Consider the following 20,748-nt stretch of genomic DNA (forward strand, 5'->3'; position numbering starts at 1 on the left):
AATGTTATGTAAAATAACTGCAGGATACACATTATTTTTAAGTGCATAGGAAGGAGTCACTAAAGAAGGCCACATGCCAAAAAGCAAGTTTCAGTAAATTCAGGGTTGAAGTCATGCATTTGTGAATAACTCATGTTAGAAAAACATCACAACAGGAATGAGGAAATGCTGTGAAGTAAATGAAAATGAAAATATAACAAGCCGAAATATGTGAAAAGCATTTAAAAATGTGAAATGCAGTGCTTAGATATTTAAAAAAAGGAAGTCTAAAATCATTGGTCTGTGATTCCACCTTGAAAACAAAAAGCAAATAAAACCAAAGATGAATGAAGAACATAATAAATAAATGGAAACCAACTAAGTAGAAAATATAAGGTTAATGATCTTATTAATATAAGAAAATACAAGATTAATGACAAAAAGCTAGATATCGAAAAAGACCAATGAAATTTATAAATTATACTGATCATTATACTGGATGTCTGATTCCTTTCTCAAATTAGGGCCCTTTTCTTCCTAGCCCCTCACTCAGCTCATCCTAACCCATCCTTGGGGATGAAGAGAAGGCTGGGGGGCCAACGGGAGCCTGAGGAATCGTCCTGGGGCCTCGGGAAAGAAAGGAAAAGGACGTGAAGCCCACTAAGAATATCCCACACCAGGCACCTTCCGTGCAGTGTCTCCTCTGCTCCCGACAGCGCCCCCGAGGCGGCTGGGCTGTCAGCACTGCCGTCTGTACAGAGAAGTGAGGGCCCAGGTCACGAGGGTAGAAGGGGACGGAGCTGGGTTTCAGCCAAGGTCTAGCTGCCTCCAGGGCCTGACGATTCCCACCACTGGTCAGTATGTCTCCGATAGCTAATAATCAGAATTCTTGACATTTTTTCCCATCTTTTAGGTAATAAGCTCTACCACACGAAGACAGAATCCACAGTGAGAAACTTCACTTACTTTCCCCTTCTTGAACCTGCGTGAAATTTTAAGCCATAGCTGTCCTTTCCTGACACTCCTGAAAAGACTATGATTCCTTCTGAATTGCTCATACACGATGCCTAGGGAGAAGCTTCGGACAGTAAGGGCTGGGGGAACACAGCCTTTTCGTGGTGGTGCACTGTTCGCTGGGACACAGTGGATCTGGAACTGATAGGAACTGTCAGGTAAGTGAATTCAGTAACAGTTCACACTTGTGTTGTGAATCCAGTCCATTATTTATGGCAATGCAATCTTGGTGTGATGGAAAAACGGTGGGCTTGGAGTCTGAAATGAAATGGACTGCCGATATGTGATCTGGAGTCATTTATTTTAGTTTCTTTGGGTTTCCAGTTTCCTTTTGTACAGAAATAATATTTTTTTCATAAAAATAAGATTGTATGAAGTCCTGCCTTTGTTAAAATCAGCATGACCCAGTGATAAAGAGAGTACATGGTGATTTCTATTTTCACATCAGGAATCCAGGCTCAGTCAATACTTTTACCCATTGCAAAATATACTTAAGGCACAGGGCCCTCTTTGAGCTACGAGATGTTAAACCTCCCAGTAAATGACTACGCATGGTGGCTCTGCTGTCCCTTTGTGACTGCCCCACTGTAGCCACTGTCGGCATCTACCACCCTTGGGCTCCTATCCAAAAAGAGATGACAATTATTAAAGGACATTATTGCCGTCTTGTTTGTACAAGCTCTATTGTAAATAATAAGCCCTTGTTATCTAAGAAATCACCTTCTCTCTTCGACTTCACAGACTGCATATTCTTTCAGGTAGAGTTAATCATACATCTCTTTGTGCCCCAATAGATTTGGGGCATAACTCCATTGCATTTATTTCATCTTTGTGTGCTCAAGGCCAGGTACAATGCCCTGCTTGTAGTCGGTTCCCCCAGAGATGATAGTTGACCCCTGATGGGAGCCACTCAGATAGTTGTTTGTGGTTTGTTTTGTCCCCAGAAAAATAAATACTCTAAACACTAAGCTCTCCATACTCTCACTAGCTAAATATCTATACCCTTTAGCAAAGACATATATGAATCAGAGCATCCGCTCAAAAAGGGAGGATTCAGGACTAGAAGAGGTGGTTGATAGTCAAGCTTTGGCCATATTGGAACTAATTCAGATCAAAGACTAATCCTTCCCCCAGTGTCTGAGATTTGGGCAGGTGACCTTTTCGGAATATCTTCTGCAGAGGAATTGCTTGTTCAACACATATACAGATTAGGTACTGTTTCAGGTGCCACGGACTCAAAATGTGTAAGGTATTGTCTCAGTCTTTAAGGATATCACAGGCTAATGGGTAACAGGCATTTAGGCAAAGAGGTAAGTGCAGTGTAAGTGCAATAATAGCAATGGGCATGAATGGAAGCGACGCACTCTAGTTTCCAGAACGTAGGGATGTTTAACACACACGAGCTTGAAAGTACTTTACAGGGGCTTTCCAGGAAGAACAGGAGGAGAAAGATTTCGGATTCACAGGAGGGCATCTGCGAAGATATAGAGGCACAAAAGGGCATTACAACCTTTAGGAGGCTTAATAGCTTAGTATGGTTAGAACAAAAGATTCTCGGAGAGAGGGTGGGGGATGACACTGTAAGTCGAGGCCAGGTCACAGGGAACTCTGCACCTGCTGGGTTTGGGACTGAACCGGTTGGTCGGAGGTTCTCAACAAGCCTGAGAGACACGGGGCACCGCTTGGCTTACACCCCCGTTAGAGTGAGTGGCTCACCCGAACTGCTTAATCTTTCATCCGTGTGATCTGGTTGGGCCCCTTCCTCTGAGAATTTCAGACTTGTCCGTACATTAGAATATTCTGGTGGCAGCTTTTAAGAAAATACATATTTCTCCTTCTCTTCCATGCCACCCCTCAGATTAGCTTAGTGAAGACACCCCAGCAGCCCCGACTCCCACTGGGGCCTGCTGGAGGTGGGAGGCGCTGACAGGTGTGGAGCAGAGGTAAGACTCGACTGGGTAAAATTCACTATTTTGGAAAGGTCACATGGCTCAGTGTGGAGAGGTTATTTGGGAAGGAAGGTAAAGGGCCCAGACGACCAGTGGCAAGGACTCTTCCTGTGACTGAAGTGTTGAGTCCCCCTGTGATATGAAGGGGACCTAGGGTGGCCAGTATTGGTCCAACAACTCGTGAGGTCCCAGATGATGCTTGGCACCAGCCCCCAAACACTGAGGGAGAGGAGAGGCTAAGAAGGAGCCAGACCGCCCCAGACGGCAGGGGCGGGGTGCAGTTTTAACAAGGAAACCTACACATGAGGCTCGTTTGGGCAGCTGCAAGGCAGTAGATCCCCACGCCCCACTCCAGAACCTTAGGGGTTCATGGGGAGGCCTCACCAGGCTCACCCAGCCACACAGCCAAGGAGGCTCAGCACACCTGTTCTCCACTGCTCCCCAATGGGGGCGGCAGGCAGAATGTACGTCGCAGGGGCAGGGGGAGGCCGAGGAGCCTCTGACTGCTGGGGTCCAGCTCACACGCTCTCCATGACCTCCTCCAACAGCCTGGTATAAAGCAAGATGGAGAAATGAGTAATCTTACTGTGATCTCAGGATCTATGGCACTCGGACTCCACAGAACCAGATGAGGAAAGTGAAGGACAGTAGGAGGTGAGAATGACCCCGGGTCTCTAGCCTGGGATCTCTGGAAAAGGAAATTGGAGAGTCTCAGCAGGTTTGGAGAAAAAAAGCAAAGAACTTAATTTGGGACTTGAGGCGCCTGTGATGTACGTACCAGGAGCGGGGTTCCGGGCGGTCGGACACCCCAGCCTGGAGCCCCGGGAAAGCGGCTGGGCTGAGGGTGGGGACTCGGGGGCCTGTGTGCTCAGGGGGGAGTGGGAACCGAGGCAAAGGGTGACATGGCTCAGGGAACGGGGAGCGGAACAGAGGACTGAGAACCAAGGTCTGAGGGCTGCAAGGGCAGCAGGAGAGCAAAAGGGAACAGGTGGCAGGGAACACGGAGGGGGAGCAGCCCCAGGACAGGGGGGCGGGATTCTGGGACACCCGGAAGAGGAGCGTGCGACCCGCAGCGTGGGGATGGCGCCTCCCTCGTGCGGCAGGTGCTTTGAACTCCTTCCACCCCCCTGGGGAAGTAAAAGCGCTCGGGCCACAGAGGAAGGGGCGATGCTCATTGCCCCCCCGCCTCCCCGCCCGGGACTGCCCGCTGCACTCTCGATGGGGCGACTCCAGCCACGCTTCCACTGGCAAAAGGTTTTGAAGGTAAGTACGTTTATAGGCACAGAGACTTTGTGGCATAAAAATGTCCTGAATAAAACGATAGTGGTGTCTAGTATAAATCTCTCATTCGAGCCACACAAAGCTGCGTGGACTTGATTCCCGAGAGCAGTAGGCTTGACGGCACCGTTAACTCCGTCATCTCGAAGGGCGCCTGTAGGTTTTCTGTTGCGTCACAAAATCGGCAGTTGTCATGTCCTAGACATGAACGGTCTTCCTATGATCCCGAGGGTTTTATTATGGGCACCTCAAAGGCGGGCAAAGTCTGTGTCTGTGCTATTCAGTCCATTAGTCAAGAGGAACTGAAAGTGTTAATATTTGGCCTAATTCTCCATCTTTAACTTACAGAAAAAAATGTGCTCTCTCTGCATGCCGGTTTTGGGTGTCTGCAGAGTCTGATGAGGATATATATATAAAAATATAAGTAACACCCTTCCTTAGTGTAAAATTATTCAGACACCTCTGTTGGCATCACCTCGGAAGCTGTGATGCCGTCAGCCACACAAAGCATGGAAGTTGTGAATAGCACATAAAGATAGAAACAACACATCACAGGAAACCAAGACTTAACCTCAAAGGAAGTCACAGAAAAAGAGGAGAATTTGGACCCAGCAGACCTGGACTGGGATTCCGACTGCGACATCTGCCGTACCCCTTAGCTCTGTACACCTCTCTAAAAGGGTGGCAGGCCCGAAGTGAGACAGGCATTTCTGCAGGGCCTACCCTGCCTGTCTTAATAGCTACAGCCCCAGGGCTCCCAGCAGAATCATGGAGTGAAAGAAAATCTGTTTTTCCCAGATCACCAAAACTGCCCAGATAAATTACCTGTTATTTCTACCCTAGAGGTTAGTATGGAGATACACAGGAAAAGGTGACTGCTGACTGGCTTTAAGAGTGTCCACCGAGGGGGCAGTGAGGACCGGCTGCGGGGATGGGCAGCGAGGGCAGCCTGTCCGAGGGCACAGGGGGCTCTGTGGCTGTGGGAGTCTGCTTTCCTCTGGGCTTCAGTCTACATTTTTCTACAACCATGTTGGCCAGAGAGGTGTATGGAATCCGCAAGCGCAATGGTCTATAGACTAAAGATGAGTTAATACCTGAGAAATGGAATATTTAACTTAGAAGAATGAAATACTGGATAGAATGAGCCGAAAACAGCAGCTAGTAAGGAAAAACTGAAACGCAGGGGGACTAAAATAAGGGCTTCCTGATATCACTCAAATGTGCATTCTGTTTCTCTAACATCTACTCTACTTGTCTTTTTTCATTCCTAATCTTGCTTATTTGCAACTTCCTTATTTTAAATAAACTAATCAGTATTGCTGAAATCATCTATTTTTCCTTCCAAAGAACCAGTGTTTGGCTTTGTTGATTCTCTGTAATACCTTGGTTTTCTACACTGGCCCTTACTTATTCTTTCTTCCCATTCTCCTTAGGTTTATTCTGGTCTCTTTCTAACTTGCTGAGTATATGTGTAGGTCCTTGTTTTAAAATTCTTCTCCTGTTGCACAACGCAGTGAGTTTTCCCTGTAAGGACCACTTTAGCTGGGCCATTCAAGTTTTCATACGTAGTAACTGAATTATAATTCAGCTCCAAGTACTTTCTTATTTCCATAATGATTCTTCCTTGAAGTTTGCTTTTATTTTACAATTATGAAGAATTTTATGTAGCTCTGTATTACTGATTTCTAATTTAATTCCACAATGGGCAGAAAAAGCAGTATGTTTGGTGTAGATAATCTATTACCTTGAGACTTAAATTGTTGCTAATTATATGGTTGAATTTGTAAATGCTTCATTTAAAGTTGAAAGGAATGAGTGTTCTCCAACTGTTTCATTAGATAAAGCTTGTTAATTGTATTAGTTGCATTTTCTTAAAAGTGTTTAATCTCCTTGAGCTTATTAATTAACAGAGAACAATGAATCTATTCATTTTCCTTGGAGTTTTGTCCATTTTTGCTTTATCTTTTCTTATAAGAACATTTTTTAAAAACCTCAGGAGCATCAAGGGACATAAACCCTGGAATAATTGATTTACATTGACTGAATGTATTGATAGTGCATTTGATTAATATGAATATTTTCTCCCGCTCTCACTTTTCCAGCCTCTTAAGTCTGTGGCTTGTTTAATGCCTTCCTGTTTGTATGGTTCCGGTAAAGTCCCAGGGCCCGGGGCCTTTGATGGAGGGAGGAAAGGGCTGGCATGCTGGTGGCGCCTACGTCTCCAGCAGATTCCTCTGGAAGTTCACATTTCCACTCGCAGCGGCTTGTCACTGAACGGAAGGCGCCGCGGGTGGGCAGGAGTGAGTGGGCACATGCCCGCACACCATCCTACACAGTCTGTAGCAGTCAGAGAAGAAGGGGCCCTCCCCGCCCCACCAGCTGAATTTAATAAATGCTTCTGGTTATGATGTAATGGCCTTTTTTTCCCGGTTCACCTTCCTTGTTGCCATTTTTTGCTTGATCCCTTTACAGCCACAATGAGGTCACTGGGTCACTGGTACCTAGTTTTTTCTTTGTTTTCCTTTTTAAGTTATTTTAAAAAACAATAATTTTAGCCTTAAAGAACTGTCAAAACAGCATAAAAATCCCACCCACCCAGTCGCGCTCGTGCGGACATCTTCCATTACCACAGGACATTGATCAAAACAAAGAAATTAACCTTATTATGTTACTGTGACCTAAGGTTAATAAAATAAAAACATCCTTGGATTTCACCAGGTTTTGAACTACTATCTTTTTGGGTCTTAGATCCAGTCCGGGCCTGGATTTACACATTTTCATGTCGCGTTCAGCTGTTCTGACCCCTTACCTTAGTCCCTCTGTGTCTGTGGCCGTGCCTCATTCTTTTCTTCTTTTCCGTGACCTTGACACATCCTAAGAGCAGTGCTGGGTCACCTTGCAGAGCGCCCCTTGCTCTGGGTGTGATGTTTTCTCATGACCGTGCAGACGGCATATCCATCACTGGCAAAGGTGCCCCAGAAGGGATGTCACTTGCTAACGCGCTGTTGTGAGGGCACAGAAGTCAGTGACAGGTGTTTCTCACGCTGTTAACTACGATCGCTTGGCTAAAATCACCTCTGCAAGGAAGCCCCACTGTGCAGTTACAATTTTCCCCTTGGTGGTCGCTACATATTAGGCGGGAGACACTTTGAAACTATGCAGGTTTCAAGTGGACTTCACCTTTGGCACTGGGCTACTCAGGCTGAGCTTCCTGTGGGCGTAAAGGCCAAGCTTTTAGGCTCCTGACACTTCCTCCTGCCCCACACAGAGGACATCCACGGCTGGCTCACAGGCTTGCCTTGAAGGCTGCTGGCTCCCTTTTCACTTCCACTGTGCAGGCACCGCTTCTTCTGGCACTCCAGGCTGTTAGCATGCTGGTCTATATTGTATTTTGTGGGGAAGAATTCTTTGCAGATTAACTATACCGACATCTTGCTGAGAGCGATGGTTGCTTCCACCCATCCACACACGCTGACCCCAACATACCTCTGTATCCTCAAGGCCATTATATTTTCTGAGCCCAAAATAACGACTCCTATTCTGAGAAAAGGACTTCTCTTGATCTGTGCACTTTTTTTCTGGGAAAGCCTTTGCAATTGCAGAAAAGTCAATTACATAATTATTTGCTTAGTCAATCCTCCAGGCATGTATTTGGGAAACAATACAATGGTATAGAATTGAGACAAGCACAGGAAATCCCGCACACATGTTCTCAGCACCTCTGGCTCATTCATCATGTTAAATATCATTGTTTATTCCACATGGGCTTTTCTCTATGTGCATTTCATGAAGATGATGCTGATGATATGAGGAAGTGACTGCTGTTTCCAAATGATGGACAGAGAGACAGGAATGCTGAACAAAATAGCTCTTCTTAACGCGTCTTAAAAAATGGGCTCTGACCTGATAACCGAGCAAGGAAATGTAATTTGGATCATAAATTCTTGGTTGATTTAAAACCGCCCCCCCAAAAACAATGGGCTCTGTCAGCGCAGAGCGCCATGTTCCCCCATCGCCCTGGTCGGGCCTCTGCCCAGAGAGCACCGGCTCCCTTCCAACACGCTGCTCTCCACTGAGCTGGGCTTCCTGACAGGCGCCATCTGTCACTGTAACTTCTCTTCCAGGCTGCGTGGCTTTGCACGCCATGAATACCGGTTTCCTACCACCTGGACCTCGGAGCTCCCCAGGAGAGAGGAGGATCTCACTAGGGCTGTATTCGGGTACCTGACTCATCTGAAGGTGCTGCCAAGACGAAAACCTGAGGTGAAAAGCCAATCAAGTGCTTTCTGTTTAGGTGGGGGTGAAGGTTGGGGCCAGGCACGTGAGTGCACACACGTGTGTGTGTGTGTGTAATGCACATGTGCTCATTTGGAGAGGGCAGGCTCAGTCCCATTGCTCACGAAAGCAGGGAACAATGTATTTTGGTTTATGAAAACTCACATTTTACTTTTATGATAAGTGTGCTTTTTGGTAGGGAACAGATGGTGCTGTCAGTTCTCGGCACAGCGCGGCCGCGCCATGGGAGCCCCCCAGACGGCGCGGCACATGCAGACCCAAGCTGCCAGCACCCCTCCGATGGCCAAGGCCCCAGAGCTCCCAGACAGCACATTGCCCCGCAGTCCTTTGAACAATAAAAATTGCTTTGCTTCCTGCCTTCCTCCGCATTCCATCCCCCCAGTGCTGCCTGGGGCAAGTTGGAGACAGCTTCAGACTTAAATTCTATGAAATCAAGTCTTTATTCATCGTTTGTTCTCTAAGGCAAGGAGATACTAACACCTGCTGGTCATACATAAATAATAAATGAGTGGAACTGGGAATCAGTGAGTGGGATTCATCACAATGAATGTGGTAATTATTTATTCCCTAAACAAGTATATGAGAATCTCCCTGTACAGGGAAAAGCCTATGTGGAATAGACACTGATATTTAAGAAAATACTTCAAGCCGGTAATAAATCAAAGGATATAAGATAATATGGCCAACGTACAAGTTGGAACATGAAAAACATAAAATGAAAGAGTTTAAATAAATGACATCACTGCTAAATTGAGAGGATAAACTTTATGGAGACAGTAGCATTTGTGTTGGACTTTGAGAAAGTGAGCTTTAAGTTGAAAGACAAGGGGGGTTATAGTTTACCAGAGTTAATACAAATTAAATATATAGAGCACTGGAGTAATTCCTAGTTCCATCACTAGTCTTTAAGCCACGGAAAATTAAAATGAGGAAAAAAATTGAGTTTTGGGATTTGGCCCTTTTCTTCTCATTGAAGAATTCCCTTTGCAACAATTCCTCCTGTTTGTGAACTTCCAGTCCAGCTGGAGCTCACGCGCGGTTGCTTGAGCTCAACTGGTGCTACCACTTTAGAAAAGCAAAGCTAAATATATGTGTATCCTATGATGCAGTAAATCCGCTCCTGTATATATAGTCATCAAAAGGCACTTTCTAGAAAATTTGTAGCAGCATTATTTAGTCCTCAACTGGAAGTCACCCAAATGCCCATTGACTTTAAAATTAATAGCTATATCATGGGGTATACATTTGGTGGAATGCTGCACAGTGATACATCCATGATGTATATCTCCACACGTATGGACGAATCTCTCAGATCTAAGCTGAGCAAAGAAGCCAGATACAAAAGAATAGACACTATATGATTCCATTTATATAAAGTATGTAAACTGGTTAAAATACTCCATGATGTTAGAGAGCAAGGCAGTTGTTGCCTTGGGGAAACTGGATGGGATCTCAAGGAGGGGCTTCTAAGGTGCTGGTGAGGTTCTATTTATTTTTCTGGGTTCCAGTTAAATGGATATATTTGGTTTATGAAAACTCAGATTTTACTTTTATGATAAGTGTACTTTTTTGTAGACACAATAAAAAGGTTCTGAATATTTTCTCAAATTAAGATAGCCTCGATTTGTCAAATGTGAGGCATAGAAGAATTTAAGTGATGTTGCTTTGGTTCTTTAAAACCTAGTCCTTTATCTTATTATGTAAATTTGACTTGACCTCTAAAAGTGTTTAATGACTCTCCTATGCAGATAATATGTGTCTTTCCTCAATAACAAAGTTTGGACTGGGTCAGGATCAATGTTCTTTGAGTTCTCCTTCTCCTTAAATACTGCTCAGCCAAGTTCTGTCCTTCTTTTGTTTGTTTCTGCATCTGGTCCATCCCTACGTGCTCTGTTACTCACCCTGTGGCTTCAACTTACACCACTGATGAGTGGTATCAAAATTTTCTAGCTCTTTTCTCTCCTTAGCTCCAGAGCCCCTGATGGCGTCTCTGCTTGGATGAATCGCAGGGCCTGTGAATGCGGCCACATGCAAAACAGAGCTGGGTACCTGCCCGCCACGAAGTCCCTTTCCCTCCTACACTCCCTGTCACGGCAAGGTCAGCGCTCCCGTCCACCAGCCGGTCATCCTGGACTCTCCCCTCTTCCTTAGTCCTTGCTTCCTGCACCTAATTAGTCCACAGATTGTGTCATTTCTGCCTCCTAAAAAGCTCTTAGATCTTACTTTTCAGTACCATCTATTCAGTGGAATCAACTAGCCACTTCCCACCTATCTGTTCCTTGTACAAACCTTTATTAATATAAACAGTAAGTTTATTCTACCAGTTCTCAGAACAAAAACACGTTAGGCCATTTCTGACTTTTCTCGCACACATCCAGTTGCACAGCTCCATCTGCAAATATATCCAGAATCTGGCTATGTCCTGTCACCTCCTTCCCATCCCCACCACCTTGATTGGACAGAAGTCATTGTCAGGCCTGTGCCTGGCACCATGCCCACACTGCCCAGGCACGGTGCCCCAGCCCAGCACAGTCCCTTCCCATCGTCAGGGGCGCCTGCCCCCTCCTGCTGACCCGGACAGTTCTTTCCCATCATCCAGGTGAGCATGGCCCACTGCTCTCTGGGACATTTTTCCTGGACCTTCAGGCTGAGCCAGCACTCCATGTTGTTATTTATCTTTGTATTCTGAGTGCCAGGCAGGCTGGACCAGGCAGTTTTCTTTCTGGCAGATAAGGTGGAATCAAGTTTGCTTTGAGAAAACCCCTAATTGTTGTCTGTTTGATGCAGTACTTTGTCACTCTGGTGATGGGACAGTTTGGTGACTTGCCAACGAACCCTAAAATAATGCCCTCTCCCAAATAAAAAAAAGGGAGTGGGTTTCTAAAGACAAGAGCTGAAAAGCCCAGGTAAGGGCTGTGGGGAGGGACGAAGCAGGGAGAGCTGGAGGCAGAGCGCTGTTCTCCATGTACGTAACAGCACATGGGGGATCTGCCCCCTCGGGATGGTGCCAGCCTTTCTCCGTAGCTCTCCTGGGAGGGAAACAGCCCTGGTGCTAGGAAGTGTGGAGCAAACTGCTGGTCTGGTCATGCTTGGCAAGCACACACGGGAGGCCAGGCGTACAAGCAGGAGAGAGCCGAGAGGGTCCACAGCTCCGGGTCAAATGTGCAGGGCCACCCCCGCAGAGGACGGTCCCCTTGGCCTTCCCGCCACATCCCGCCACCGCTTCTTTCAGACCAGCCTCCCCACTGACCTTTCTGTTACAGGCCTCTGGGGACCAGCCACGCAGAGGGGAAGCTGGCTGTCTGCAGGAGGCATGTCTCCGGAGATGAGCTGGGGAATCTGCAGCCGAAGGGCATCTCCCAGCAGACCCAGGGCTTTTTAACCCCGTCTCTTTTTCCTTGGCCCTGCATTTGATCCTAAGACTTTTACCTAAAACTCATCAATGAGGGAGACTGGATCTTGTTTTCAAGCTCCTTGGTCAGGACAGATCCTCAGATTTTGACCTCAAGTTAGCATCCATTAAGAGCTGCGATTTGGTTTTGAGTGTTGTGCCATGCGGCATGTTTCCCAGCTAAAAGCCACCAATGATCAAAACATGGTGCTCAGCTGAAAGGGGAAAAACGGTGCATACTTCCTAAACCAAAGAAGACTCTGCCCAAAGGAAATGGACATTTTCCTGAAGAGAGTGGTCAGGGTCGGCCCCCAGCGCTGGCTTGGGAGGGTGTCAGCCATCAGCAGGGGCTCCAGAACAGGCAGAGACTGGTACCACATCTCACTGCCATCTCCCCTCACGCGTCTCCTCTGTTTTTCAAAAAGAAGCTTTTTAAATATGCATTAAAACTCGTAAGTCCAAGTGAAATGTAGTAGAGACAGGCTAAGCATCCATACATACCAGGACTTAGGCTCTCTGTCATTCTCCTCCAAATTAGGTCACGGGGGAATATGGGGGGGTGACATTTGGTTAATTATCAGGAGACCCCACAGGAACCCCAAGGAAAGTCAGGCTCAAGCCTCCCTGATGTAATTACTGGTGCGTTTAATTAAATCATGTACAAAGGCATTAAGCATTTCAGCAAAGTCTGTTTTAAGTTGTTTTACCTCTTGAAAGACACTAATAGGAAATGATTTGCTCCGATAAATGAGATGTAGCTTTGTTGGTGCGTGGAGCAGACACGGCAGCTGCAGTTTTAATTAAACGTTTGCCTAACCGTATAAAAAGACAGTGATCTATCTGCATAGCATCTGGCAGCCTCCCCATCCTGCAGTCACTCTTTAATTAGCATGCTGGAGAATGTAACAGAAAGTGGCTTTAACTCAGGAGCAGATGGGTTTTCTGCGCGGTGAGGGAATGACAGGGCTGGCATGCTTCCTTTGGGTGCAGCCCCCGAGGAAGTCAAGGGTGAGGTTTAGTGTCTTCTGAAAGCAACCAATTCTGAATCTCGTTCAGTCAAAAAAAAGTCTGACTCCCGAGCTTCCAGAGACGGTCTTCCTTCGTCTCTCCATGTCCACTTCTCCTATTTGATCATGAGATGAGCCTTTTTCGCTGTGAAAAGTTTTATGAGAGTTTACAGCTTCCCCGAGACAGCTCAGACGGTCGGATGCGATACGGGGTCCAATGAGAATCGCCAGCAGAGTTTTAAAGTTTAGGAAACATGAACCCCAGCTTCCTCTTAGCTGGCAATGGGCTGGAGAGAAGAAGGGGGAAAAATATCTTTGCTTTTCATAGAAGTTGTTTTTGAAATAAAAGGAAAAAGTAAGAAAATCCTAAGGAATAGGGAAAACAAGACTGTTCACAAGTTTTGATGTGCTTTGATTCTTATGGGCCAACTTTTAGAACTTCTTTCCGGTATAAATGCTCTTCCTGCAGGCCTCTGATTACTGTGCCCATTCTATGGGGTAGCCGCGGGGCACCTAGGACATTTTAAATAATGCATTTAGTTTATTTCACACGGTCAAGAGTGACTGAGTCAGAAATGGATAATTAATCTGTTTGCATTAAGCGTGCTGTTTCTCCATTTCTGCATTTATTTTCAGGTTTTCAAGGATGAATTGCAGACAAACTGGTCTAAACCAACTGACCAACTATGTGCCTTCTACACCTGCTAATAGCTGCCAGCCGTAATATTAGGTACTCTACTAAAATTATCACACTTAATTCTCACAATAAACCCGTAAGCCTGGGACCCTTTTGCAAATGAAGAGATGGCCTGGAGAGGTACAAGGGTGGCTGGCCCAGTTTCAATGCAGGCCTGTCAGACAGAAATACTGTTCTCTGTCCCCGGCTGACACTGTTTTTAGAGCCAGAGATCATTTGTTACTCATTCACAGAAAAAGAAAAAGCATGGAACACATTTGACCACTTGCCAGACAGGTGTTGGGGACTGAAGATGCATAGAGCCTGGCCCCTGCCCTTGAAGAACCCTCAGTCTTGAGGGGTGCACAGAGGGATAATATAAGCACAGTAAATGCGTGACAGTTAAAGACACAGACCTCTGGGACCTCAGAGGCTAGAGCAGGAAAATTTTCCAGGTGTTATGCATTAATTGACATTGAATTTGGTCTCATTTCCAACAATCCCATCCCCAGCTTTATTGAGATTTAATTGACAAAAATTATATATATTTAAGGCATGTGATGTGGTGTTTTGATAAATGTATACATTGTGAAATGATAGCCGCAGTCAAGATAATTAACACTTCATCACTTCGCATGGTTACTGTGTGTGTGTGTGTGTCTGTGTGTTAAGGACTCATAAGATTTACTCTTTTGCAAATTAGAAGTCTACAATGCAGCATTATTAACTAGGGTCACCATGGTGTACATTAGATCCACAGAACTCACTCATTTGCATACAAACTTTATCCCCTCTGCCCAGTGATTCTCCACTTCCCCCACGCCAGGTCCTGGCGACCACCATTGCTTTAGTGTTTTTGTCTTGATGCGTGCAGCCTTGTACTGGAGCCTGCATTTGAAGGAATGAACGTCAATTCTGATCTTCATAGACTGGTTTTGGCTGTTGGAGACCTTGTGCTGCCGAGTCTCCAGCCTCGCAGAAATGACCCAGGGCCCCAGTGCGTTGGGGCTGGGGCTGGCGCTTGTCGGCAGGTCTGTTTGCAGTCGGCAGGCCTGTTACCAGAGTCATACCTGGGCGTGGCTTCGGCTGGGTTCCTGAGCATGCTGCTGCCAGTTGCCTGGCTGGGCCTGGGGCAGGCAAGATGGCCTTCACGCTGCAGCAGAGCAGAACTGTAGCTGGGACTGTAGTTGAGTCCAGGGTTGGTGACCTGTTACTGGGGACCTGGATCAGTGTGGCCTCCGTGGGCGGAAGGTCAAGATTCATGGTAGGCCCGTGGACAGGTGAGGGTGAGCTGACCGCACAGTGGGGCGGGGCTGCTTCCAGGGACCGTGGCTCGTATGCGGGTCTGCCCGCAGTGAGTGGACCTGCCTTCTCACGGTGGCCCTCCTGGGTCTGGGACCTCAAGGGGGTTTCACGGCGTCCTGCCTGGATCCTTAAGCTCCCATGAAGGCACTCTTGTCTGCAGCTGGCTGCCATTTGTGTCTGTGTGAGGATGCGGCCTGGGAACCTACTGTTTTACTGCCTGTGATGTCCTGAATTTAGTCTTAAAAAAGCAGTAGGAAATCTCCGAGGGGAAGCTGGGTGGAAGCTTGTTCTCAGCTAAGTAAGCCATGAATAAAATCTCAGCGGTCTGAAAGAGCTTCGCGTATTTTAGCAACAGGGCTGTTTCACGTGAATGGATATAACGGTGTGTGCGTGTAGGAGGATGGCTTGCTTTTAGCAAAAGGGACGGTGAACTCAAACGTCTACTTGGGCCAGATGAGGAAAGAAAATGACCAAAGTGAACCCAGTTTGGTGATAGGGAGTCATTGGGACTGCAACAAAGAGGTTCTATGCTCCACAGAAGGGTGGCATCTGATACTCAGCTCCTGTCATTATAACCAAGGAATATTGACCCAGCACCACCAGAGCTCTCATCTTTCCAAGAAGAGTCAAACATTCAGATATTTGAAAATTCTTCAATAGGAATTTACCAGGAAATAACACTTCCACCATGTGAAACATTTGCATTCATTACAGCATGCTTGAAAGAAAATAACTGGAGAGAAATGAGGGCCTATTCAAAGAGAAATTGTTCACTAAATGTCCTGAGTGTCTAAATAAGTACAACCAAGTTAAAGTTAGAGAAAATAGGACTTGTGTGCCGAGCATGTTCACTAGCAACCATCGGGTATTGGAGAACCACTATTTCAACTTGCTAGTCCATCAAATTCCATTCCTATTAAACAAGTTCCCCATTGGCAGGTTTGGGAAAATGGAATATCATTTAGGGATGAGCAATCCACCTGGGAAATGAATGTTCCTGTTAAAGTTTAGTTTTCTTTCAAGTTAGCACCTGGAGGCAGCTTTCACTTGAAATGTATTCACTTTGCACCTTTTGAGCAGTTATTTACACTTGCTAGTGTTAATAAAGGAAAGCATTTGGCTACAGGAGGGAAGAGGCACAGACTTGTCTTTATTTAGAGGACCCAGGGGGATAGGAAGTGAGTTAGAAGAGGGATGGGGGAAAGACAGCACACTCCTGTTAATAGAAATGTGTCAGGTCAGGAACACGGATGCCTAACGCAATGTCTCCTCTCCCCAAGGGTGTTTGTGGTTCTCTTGTAAGATCTAGACTCTCATCAGGACACGTTGGACCAAAGAGAATTTCCCACTATGTATTAACTTGCCAAATGATACCTGATAAATACAAAATGAAACATAAGTACTGTGAAATAAAGGATATATACACCCCATCTTCCTGTTTATTTTTTAGGAACCTCCCGTGTTAGGCACGGTAAGTACTTGCTGTCTCTGACTTAACGCACTTACGGGATGACTTTGTCCTGTTTTCATGGCTTTCTAACCCATCTTTTATATTATCTGTAGTTTATCGTATACAGTTCAGCATAGAAATGGGGTTTATATTTTGACTGCAGACACGGGGGCAGTTGTCTAACAACCGATTGATCTGGAGCACAGACCCCAGAGGAGATTAATAAACATCTGACATATCCGTTGTCAAAGGCCTACATCAGAGAGGCAGCCACAAGAAATTCATCTATCTCCCGTGGACTTAAAGACCTTCTCTCCAGTTACTACTAACATAACGGATGCTAGAAATAATCTTTCCTTGGTGAGATGAGTGGTGTCTAAGGAATGTGGGTTGGCCAGGAATTCCATACCAGTACTGTGAGAACCCAGTACGCTTGGTGACTCAAACCCTTCAGAGAGGCGGCTGTGGCTTAGAATTCTGACCTTTCTCATGATGGACACTCAGAAAGGATTTTGTCTCTTGGAATTTTGCCCTAAGAGAATCTTCCAGACAAGGTATTTCTGGGAGCGCCTACAAAGAGAGAGAGAACTGATGCTTCACCGAGCTTAGGCTGGGATTGGTTTTGTGCCTATTTGCAGAGAAAAGCTTGTACGGATGTCAGAATTGGGTGGGAGATTTGCTCTCGGAATAACCTGTCACCTGGTGATGATGCCAGGGGGAGGAATGCCTGTCGACCTTTCCTGCCTCTAACTAGTGGAGACTAACTGATATCTGCCAAGTAGAACATAGTCGTTGTTAGCGACCAGCTGGACAGAGGGACATTGGCGGAGGGATGCGATGGGAAGGGGAGGGTTCCGGGGTCCCACCTGCCCTTGCTTCTCTTCCTACCTCCCAGCCTTAGATCTTGCTGCTCCCCCTGCCTGGGGTGACTTTCCCTGATGGCACATGCCTCCGCCTTTGGGGTCCGGCTCTGATGGCCCCTCCCAGGAGGCCTTCCCAGCTCCCTGACCCCTGGGGACCTCAGATCCCAGCCCATCCCCCAGAAGCAGGTCCAGGTCTCCATCCCAGTGGAATAAACAGTTTCTAAGTACCTACTGTGTAAAAACAGAAGCACATAGTGCTGCCTCTATCTTCCTTTCAGGTCACCTTGGAGAAATTCAGGCTCACTCATCATGGCCGGAGGGCCGTGTTGAGATTCTGCTTTCTCTGCTACAGAAGTTATTCTGGGATCAGCGTCTGGGGTAAGCCTGGAGGTCCCGGAGCCGCCCACGTAGCTTCTTGTGTAACCTGAGAAACAGTCTCTTGACAATAGTTGAATATAAATAATTTATACCCACTATCATGTAGGCTGCCTTCTTTCAATCCCCTGGAAACAGCTAGACTTTGTGTGCATGATGACAGAAGAGGCAGATGGTGGAAAAGGCATCCACGCAGCCAATGGCTTTTGAACTTACTCCCAACAGAGTTGGCATACGGGCATCTAAGGGAGTCCAGGAAATAGAGCAGAAATGATCTTTTCCATCATTGCCAGGAAAAATAATGACATATGTAGGAGGCTTTCTTATTTTTTTTCTCTTAGCCAGACATCACTCTTCAAATGATCATGAAGATTACTCAGAGGTCTGACAGGTAAACTGAGCAAGGAACACTCTTGTCCTAAACAGGGCAGAGAACACTGGGCTGGAAATACTTTTAACAATTGGAAACTTTTTTTCCAAGTGGAATGTTACCTCGTTCTCTGACATAAGACATGGACAAGAGCGATGAGCAGGGTCTCCAGTCAGGGTAAATACTCATCATTGTTTCCCGAGCTGTGGAGCTCCTCAAAGAAGCTACCGTTTGAAGACAGACAATCTCACGTGGCGCCTTGCTGCCATGGGGTAACGCAAACACATGATGCATAATGAGGAAATGATAAACTGGACTTAACCAAAAGTAAAAGCTGTTCTTCTAAGGTTCTGTTAAAAAAATGAAAAGACAAGCCACAGGCTGGGAGCAACTCTTTGCAAATCACTCATTTTATCTGATGAAGGACATAATCCACAATAGATTAAGAAACCCCAAAACTCAGTAATAAGAAAATAAGCCATCTGATTAAAAAATAGGCAAAATATTTTAACAGATGCTTCACCAAGAAGGTATAAGGATGGCAAATAAACACATGAAAAAAGTCTCCCTATTGTTAATCATTCAGGGAAGGTGAGTTAAAGCCACAATGAAACACTACTCCACTGCTATTTAGAATGGCTAAAGTCAGAAAGACAGACCATATCAAGTGTTGGCAAGATGGTGGAGGGAGAAGAATTCTCAAATTCTGTTGATGGGAATGCAACATGGTACAACCACTTTGCAAAAGCATTTGACTATTTTGTAAAATGTTAAACACATGCTTACCACATGATCCTCACTTTCCATACTTACGGGTTCAACCGAGAGAAATGAAATCATATGTATATATAAGCATATAGCTACAAAAATGAAAACCAGCTCAAATGTATATCAACAGGTGAATGAATGAACTCTAGGATCTCCACACAATGGGCTATTATTCAGCAATAAAACAGAATAAACTATTCATACAGGCCAGGATGGGCTCAATCTCAAAGTGACCATGTTGAATAGAAGAGGACAGATAAAAAAAGAGGAAATACAATGTGATCCTATTTATATAAATGCTGGTATATGCCAACTATACTCCAGCAATAGGAAACAGATTTGGAGAGAGAGTAAGGGCTGGGAAGTGAGGGGCATGAGGAACCTTTTGGGGGATGATGGGTACACTCGTTATTGTCACTGGGGGTGGTTTCACAGATGTTTATATGTCAAAATTCATCAAATTTCACACCATAAATATATAAAGTTTATTTCTGAACAAATCCACGATAAAAAATTCCATTGTCCAAAATTCAGTGTCAAAAAAGATTATTTGCTTGTTTAGTTTCTAGATGCCCAAATCTGTTTAGTTGGGCTCAGTATCATGCAGCAGGTCTGGGCATTTCAGATAAAGTACCAGCTAGTCGACTCGGGTGGCTGAGCCCAGTAGTCGGGAGCTCACTGACAGAGGGTGAGCCCCGACTGAAAGGCGAGAGGCAGGGCTGTCGGGCCGGAGCGGAGGGGCCCCCAGTCAGGTCCTCGTTTGCATTTCCTGGGTGGGTGGCTTTGGCCGGTTGCTCACCTGCTCTCAGTGTCAGCCTGTCTCTCATGGGAAAATAGTAACTCATGAGATCATCAGGAGCGTAAGTGAGAGAAAGCAGGGGAAGGGAACACCTGTCGGCATGTGCTTTTGTTGCTGGGACTGTTGTTACACAGGAGTGAAACACCCAGGGGCAGTGGACAGAGACCCCATCCCTGCATCTCTGGTAGAACTGACCTTGTGCAGCACGCGGGCCCCGGCTCATTCACTCAGCCATTGCAGAAGTGTCCTTGCAGCCAAGCCCCTGCAGATGTCCCTAATGCCTTCACATTCACTTGCTTAGGGACTCTAGCTCCACATGCATTCTGCTCCACGCACCCCTTTTTTAACTTCTGGGGTCCTCTCACCACAGCACCATGCATCTCTGCTTTCAGACTTTGGACTGGCTTGGTGCATGCCTGCAGACAGCTCATCCAAAAATTGTCTCGAGGTCCCGATATCTTTGCTCTGCACCTGGGTCAGTTACCGTACGCACCGCTAGTCCCATCAACGGACGGTTCATTGAGCTCCACAACCTGCCATCTTCAGTAACTCATGGTCACTTACAAATAGTTGTGCACCTTAAGGGCATTGCAATGCACAGGACTGATTTTTTTAAGTCACTATGGAGATAAGTGATAAAATGCAGGACAAGCCCCCTTCTAGTACGGGAAAGCTATCGCACAGGCATAAATATTTGTAGGTAGACAGTATCATAATCATAATATCTAGGGGTATATACTCCCGTCTTGTGGCTTGCTTCTGTTCCTTATTTTCTCAAGCTTATGATCCTTTAATTCAGTGTTGGCAAAGTTTTTCTGTGAAGGGCCCAGAAATAAATATTTTAGCCTTTGCTAGCCAAGAGGCAAAATCAAAGGTGCTATGAGGATACTTATGTAGCCATTTTAAGTGAAGCCATTAAAAAATATAAAAACCTTCTTAGATCTTGGGTCACAAAAATAAACCAAACCAAACCAAGCAGCAGCTAATACTGTCCCACTGGCCATGTTGGTCAATCCCTGATTTAGGTGCTTGTGACTGAGCTTCAGTAACTTAACACTCATTGAATCCAGTTTTAAAGAGTTATTTTCCTTAACTGATTATGACATGATGTCCTTTTGTTACATCCTGGTGACTCATTTTAGGAGAGGAAGGGGTTAAATCTCACCGAGAACTTACTGAACTTATTCCAGTGGAATTACTGGGAATTTGGACTCCCTCCACTGTTTTT

General features: G+C 45.8%; 1 long non-coding RNA gene across 1 annotated transcript; it reads left to right on the plus strand.

Annotated features, from left to right (window-relative positions):
- The first annotated feature begins 479 nt into the window (after positions 1-479).
- On the plus strand, positions 480-18,943 carry LOC140847936 (uncharacterized). The gene is made up of 3 exons (XR_012128247.1): positions 480-4,205; positions 8,345-8,483; positions 8,695-18,943. It is a non-coding gene; the product is annotated as an uncharacterized lncRNA (long non-coding RNA).
- Positions 18,944-20,748: the final 1,805 nt, after the last annotated feature.

Source organism: Manis javanica, chromosome 1 (assembly GCF_040802235.1).
Source record: "Manis javanica isolate MJ-LG chromosome 1, MJ_LKY, whole genome shotgun sequence".
Taxonomy (NCBI): Eukaryota; Metazoa; Chordata; class Mammalia; order Pholidota; family Manidae; genus Manis; species Manis javanica.